At 34.1% G+C, this 7,267-nt stretch overlaps 1 pseudogene; it reads right to left on the bottom strand.

Moving 5' to 3' along the window:
* Nucleotides 1-6,144: 6,144 nt before the first annotated feature.
* On the bottom strand, nt 6,145-6,938 carry LOC129066833 (Golgi apparatus membrane protein TVP23 homolog B-like; annotated as a pseudogene).
* Between the last annotated feature and the right edge of the window lie 329 nt (nt 6,939-7,267).

Raw genomic sequence — 7,267 nt, 5'->3', positions numbered from 1 at the left:
ACTGTAAAAATTCCCCTTTTATCTTTACATATATATCTCTAATATGCTCAATTTCTATAAGCCAGTGAGTCTTCAAGGGATAAAAAAAAAACACAAACACAAACCTCCATCAGTTAATGAAAAGTTTTTTTTTTCTGACTATATTAAAATTCAGGCTAAACTAAAGAAATCTGTGACTGTTGACATGAATAGAAAAGATTAAGTCAGCATCAGCTTCTCTAATTTTTTGCAGCATCCTCTCTCCCAACTAACTCCTCTGTATTCTATCTCAACATGGTCTAGGCCACAGAGATTACAACTGGACCAGATTTAAAACAAATAACTCTATCATGAAATAGATTTTTGAATTATATTTCAATGTAATAGCAACCCAAATCACCTGGAATTTTACCTATTAAAGAAAGTTAAATTTCAGTTTTAAAAACTACTAAAAACTTACAGAAAACATCATTCAGTTACATTGAAAAACTTATCCCTTCACATTAGCTTTTTTTTTCTTCAAATAAACTCACTTACCAAACTTTAGACATTTGCATCATTGGACCAGAGTAATGGATATTACTTGGACCAGGCTTGGATATTACCTACTGAATACCTACTACTTCTGTGTATGAATAATTTCACATACAGAATCATATTTAATTCTTATAAAATCCCTGCAAAGTTGGGCTTATTGTGCCCATTTACAGATAAGGAACCTAAGGCTCATGCAAGTTAACTGTAAGTAAAATAATAAAATGTGACACTGTGTATTCACTATATTCATAATTAGACATTAAGATAGACGACAGATTGATAGAGGATAGATACATGATAGATGATAGAGAGATAGAGAGATAGAGAGATAGATAGATAGATAGATAGATAGATAGATAGATAGATAGATAGATAAAAAGACAGGAAGAAAAGTCTAGAATGGAGTTTAAGTGTTGGTGAGCATGTAGAGAAAAGGGAACCCTTATGCACTGTTGGTGGGACTGAAAATCGCAGCAGCCACTGGAAAACAGTATGAAGATTCCTTAAAAAAAAACTAAAAATATGTTGATCATATGACTCAGCACCCTCAATTTTGGATATCCATCCAAAGAAATAAAAAACACTAATTTGAAAAGACAAATCAGGATGGTAATTTTGTGACATGATGGAGATGTTAGCTAATACTAGAGTGGTAATCATTTTGTAATATATAAATGTATCAAATCAACACATTGTATACCTTAAACTTACATAAGTTTATTGTATCTAAGTAAGTCTGGAAAACAAATCTGTCTACCTTGAAGCCAAAGTTCTTATTTTTCTATAATATGGTTTGTAAATAATGTGATATATCCTTCTAAGTATGGTGCTATGTGTGAAATGCTAATATTAAAGTTTATTTACTTCAGTAGGAGTTACAATGGATGATAGAGCTGTGGTTGCCAATTCAAATGCCATATGGCCAGGCAGGGAAATGAGTAAAGTGGGCCTCAATGCAAGGCTATAGGGAGCGGTGGAGATGGTTGACAATTGGAATGCACATGCCTCATCCTGAGGAGGAATCCTCTGTGCAGTCTCAGCCTGTTATTGCAACATTGGGAATTATGGACTCAATGTTGCTGGACCTTCTGATTTTTCAAGGAAAACTAGAATTGAGAATTTTATGGTACAAATGTTATTTGTCAATTTTGGAAACTAATTCATAACATTTTAAAGCACTACATAAATTAAAATTGTGTTTTTTGGTCACATCTGTAAATAATATGTAAAAAATGCCCTGATCTCAATCATGATAAAATTCAATTTTTTATGTGAAAAGATTATTAAGCTTGGCACTCAAGCCCCTATTAATTTTGCACAGTATTTTATTTTGATTATAAAGAAGCTTAAATGACTGGAATTTCTTGTTTCTTAAATGTTTCATAAGATTGGTTTTATCTCCTTATCAATGGATTGTATAATACCAAGATTAACCATAAAATTCAACCAATCATGGTCATCACCCTTAGCTCTGGAGTTCTTTTATCTGAGTTTGTGAACATTAAAAGTTATTTAATTCTACTGCTCATGTTGGCTCCATTCTACACTATTTCTACTACACATAGGACCAGTATTTTTCCTCCTTTCCCAACTAAACATCCCAATCCATTATTCTCATACACAAACATGAACTCCAAATACTAAACACAAACTATTAACTTGAAGGTTAAAAAATCAAATGAGAGAGTTATAGAGTATCAATACAAATTGTTTGAGGTATTTGATATTCTTGGTTTTAAAAGGCTTTGGTCATTCACTGCTGGGCGTTTTTCACTGGTGGTTTCATCCCGAGTAATTCTGCCAGCCCAGCTATATCATTAGATCTTCTCATCTTTTCTTCTCTTCTCTGTTTATCACCTCTCTGTTTTTCCCGTTTTTCTAAAAACCAAAAAAATAATTTAATGTCATCTATTAAATGATGTTCCCTAACTTCTTTTTGTTGAGCAGTGGGTTAACCACACTCTCAGGCTCTGTCTTAAGAGGCTTACTAAGGTATATTCCTGAATAAAGGCAGGGCCTCTCTAACAAAAACTTCTGGTGCTAAGGATAAAATTACCTCCCTCCCTCTATCTATGAAGGTTTAAGAAACACATTAAATCTGGGTCTTTTTCATTGGTTTGTTTTTAAATTTTTTAATATCTTTTATTTTTACATATTAATCTATTGAAAAGCAGAAACCATAATTCTCAAGATCACTAAAAAGAAACTAATACTTTTTCCTCATATTGGCTTTATTTTAAAAAATTATCTTTTATTTTTTAATACTTTAATTAAGGGAAAATTTGCAAATATATTGGAGTGCATGGATACCCTTTGACTAGCTTCCACTAATGTTAACATGTTACTTATCCAAACTAAGAAAGTAACGTTGTTCCAATACTATTAATTAAAATACAGACTTTAATTTTGATTTTTTCACTAATATCCTTTATCTGTTCCAGGATCCAGCTCAAGATATCACACAGCTTTTAGAGACTTATTTTTAAGAAAGCAGCTGATTTGTATTTACGTCAGCATAACATTTCTGCTTCACGACAGAAACGACTGCGACCATCATTCACAGGTAGCAGTTGCAATAATAGTGTGTGGACCTACCTTGAAATAATGACCCTCACTTCCTCCAGGTGCAATGATTCTGGGCCGGCAACACTGTCCTCCCTCTGAGCAAAGCCATTTCTTTGAGTCATGCACCAGCTCAGAAAGTTAGGGGCTTTACAGTAAAGGACTTTGAACGATTTAGCATAGTTTAGAAGATAAATGATATATGGGATGTCATTCTAGGAGAACACCATAATAAATTGATTGGAAAAAAACACACATTTTAAGCTTGGAGTGGTGAAGACATAATACAATATACAGATGATATATTATAGACTTATACCTCTGAAACCTATATAATTTTATTAACCAATTCACCCCAATAACTTCAATAAAAAACACATTTTAACATTTTATCTTATGTTTTCTAACTACTGGAATTTAGCATATTGTTTAGAAAATATATATTATTAGGGCAATAGATCATCCTAAATCATTTATATTATATGTTTGGTGTCTTTACCAAGTTAACAAGAATTTTGCAGAAAGCAAAGCAAAACCAAACAAAAACTTCCTTCCAAATCCTTGAAAGCAAATCAAAGACAAAAGCCAGTTCTGTGATTAGAAACATTTGGAAAGCATTTGTTTAAAACAAAGGCCTAGTCAAAGATTTAATACACTAATGTGCACCATGTGTTGGAAAAAGAAATATGCCTGTAGTGTTTCCCAAACATAAATGGACCAGAGAATCATTTTTTAAAAACATATTCACTTCTCAAAGAGAAGAAAACCTCAGAAGTGTTGGACAGCATATGTTCTTATTGACTCCAAACTGGATAGAAATTTAGACGTATTGTATGTATGTATGTATTTTTTATCATTTTATCTTTATTGTTTATGCTGTTCCAGTTCCCTCTTTTTCTCTCTTTCTCACCCTCCCCCGGCCCTCTAGGCCCCTTCCACCCTCCCTGTGCCAATTCTCACAGAAGTCTTTTAATTCAAACTTTCACTCCCACAGTAATACTCACAGAGGGTTCATCAGCTCCTACTTCCAAAGACTTGTATGGTAGGAAGCACTAATTAGAAGAAAGAAAGAACCCTTTTATTCTATGCCTGAATTTGCCCACTTTCCTGACATCCTTGAATCACTCCAAAGCTACTTCTCTAAGGTAACACAGGACCTTCCATGGGACAGTGCTTCATGTGGCAAGCCAAGGCTTGATTTGAGGTGAGCACTTTTGAATTACCAGTTTATGTCAAGGACATTGTTTATAATAATCTCTTCCTGGCCTTCTAGCAAAATCTCTAGTGCTACTGAATATATGGCCTTAGTCATACTCTTGCTTTTTCCGATGACTTTTTAAAGAGGGTGGAGCAATGAAGTAAGGAGGACGCCCTAAGTGTGAGAATATAGGCAGGTAGAGCTGGTTTGACTGTCTTACTAATTCTGAGTTGTGGAAAGGAAATTCCTGCCCTGCCCATGACTGAAAGAATCACAGATTTAAGAAGACAGTTTAGAAAAGCTTCATTGTCTTTGGAAAAAAGTCTCATGTTATTCACTAAGGGGAAAGCCATAGCAAATGCTGAGGCTCTGTATTGTGAAAACAATCATCTGCATCAGAGAATCCTATCAGGGGATCTAAGAACTGCAATGGCCAAGCATTTTGAGTACTTCTTTAAACAAAAAGGAAGATAATTCCCTCACTTCCTCAATTGCCGTAGACTTTGAATGCCCTCTGAGGTTGAAATATATGCATAACACATACATATATGTGACTGTGTAAATATATACATATTTTGCTTTGTAAACAGTAGCTTTATTCAAATATAAACTTATGCACCTTCAGAGCTATCACTCCAATAAAGATACTTATTCAATTAAACAGTACATCTTTTAAAAATGTTAACAATGTACAAATTCACAAAATAATCTGTTGACTAAGATCCGAATGTTTATAGCATACCTACTACAGAATTTGGAGACATCTTTAATAGTTTGTAGATTGTTACATATATTACTCTCTCAAGAAATACAGTTAATACAAATGCATGATATACAATATCCCCATTAAAGCAAGAAAAATATATTTATTATGCCAATTGTATAAATGATTTTTCTCACTATGACATAAGAATAATAATCTTTTCATGGTAAAAGATAGATTGTATGAGGCCAAGAGTCCCTGAAGCTCTTCCAGGAAGTTTCAAAGTAAAATCTGTCTACCCTTTCCAAAAGTTAAATAGAACAGCAGAAATCTCTATTTATCCTTTAAACAAAAACTATGAAAATCCACTTTTATTAATTGTACCTTAAGTATATGACTTGTTGCAAATAAAAATAAACAAAATTTTAGAAACTAGTTTATGCCACTGACCCAAATTTGGTTTTTACCTGCCAGTGAATGCCTAGGATAAGAAGTTTCATCATGAAGTACATACTATGTCACAAAATTAACAATTATTTATAGCTTATACATAACCAAAGTGCTCTCTTTAATCAGGGAAGCAAAACTTTTTTCTGAAAATAATCTACAGAAATAATATATAAGCACATAGAGTTTTGAGATCAAGAACATTTTTCTACATTTTATGGATCAAAATGTGAAGGCCATTACATATGTATATAAACACAGGCCCTTTCATTAATTTGGGGTATATGGATATTACATGACTGTGCATACACACATATGTATACCATTAGTCAAATTTCGATAATGTTTCTAGCAAGATAATACTTTCAAATTCCAAATGCCAGAGAGAAAATAAAAACAGTATGAAAACTACTTTTACTTTTTTTTTCTTTAAGAGAGGGAGAGAAACATCCATGTGTGGTTGCCTCTCACACATCCCATCCTAGGGACCTGGCCCACAACCCAGGCATGTTCCCTCACTGGGAATCGAACTGGCGACCCTTGGGTTTGCAGGCCAGCACTCAATCCACTGAGCCACACCAGTCAGGGCTCATTTTTTAAAAAAATAAATTCTGAAATAGAGAAAACAAACCCAACACTCCCATCTGCAACATGTACTGATTTCTCAAAGGTTCAGAGTCAAGAATCTCTTTAGTTGTCCCCCAGTGTAACAGAACATTTAGGCTTTCTTTCCCTCTCTTTTGGAAGCCTCACCATCGCCAGTGTTTTGTCTTAAAAACTGCTTTCCAGGATAAGATGTGGCCATGCTGGTTAAATTCATTCTGCTGCCCACTTTGCACCTGCTGTAGCCCTATAGATTGGCACTTTGTAGCACCACCCCCATAGTAACCACTAGCAACCGCTGCACTCTGAAGGAGAAGAGAGCACTGAATGCAAAAGATCACCCACAGCACTGCTCAGGCAACAAGTCCTAACCAAAAGATTCTGGACTTGGCCTCTAAAACAGCTTTATTTTCTTGAAGGGGTGCCTTCCAGGACTCAAACATCCCATGACTTTTTCCATTTTCATCAATATGATTTCAGCAATGCAGGCCAGACATTAGTTTACCTGTGACATTCTTGACTCCCCAAAGTCACATGACAACAAGATAATTGTTACCCTACAAGCAATAAAGCTGCTGTTGAACAACTCACAGAGAAGATAGAACACAACGATACCGACTTTTCCTTGTAAGTGATTTTAATCATACAGTAAGATATTTATGTATGTACATTTTGCTGTATTTTTGCCTTTTTAATTTAATTTTCCCCTTTATCAAAGTAAAGTTTCAAGGACTAGAAGGCTCTATTACAATGTTGGAGAGATCAAATACAATTCTATACAAATACAAAAAAAAAATTGAAAAAGGATGCCACTGGGTCTTTGATTTTGGAATGTTTTTGTCTATTAACTATTTCCTCTTCTGTATCACACCGTGCAACAGCTTCAGTGCCCTCATTACTGTCTTGCTGTTACAGGGTGGCCCTGCGCCAACTCTGAAATGCAGGGTGAGGCGAAAGTAGGTTTACAGTGGTTTGTATGAGACATGATACAACAATTAATAAAGAATAATATAAAAATAAACTCTGCATACTCACAACTGTCAAACTTTTTTACTTTTGCTAAATCATGGGGTGTGTGTGTGTGTGTGTGTATGTGTGTGTTTTATTAATGGCATGCTTTGGTACTACTTCAAACATATACTAATAATATTTTAATATAATTAAATATACAAACAATTGTCTTTGAAAGTTAAAAGTCTTATTCAATGTTAATATTACTTTGTACAATGACATACAAT

Source organism: Pteronotus mesoamericanus, unplaced genomic scaffold (assembly GCF_021234165.1).
Source record: "Pteronotus mesoamericanus isolate MK-2021 breed Mesoamerican mustached bat unplaced genomic scaffold, CSHL_Meso_final contig_20, whole genome shotgun sequence".
In the NCBI taxonomy this organism is placed as follows: domain Eukaryota; kingdom Metazoa; phylum Chordata; class Mammalia; order Chiroptera; family Mormoopidae; genus Pteronotus; species Pteronotus mesoamericanus.
Note: the sequence above shows the minus strand (reverse complement) of the source record. Positions and strands in the feature narration are given on the sequence as shown.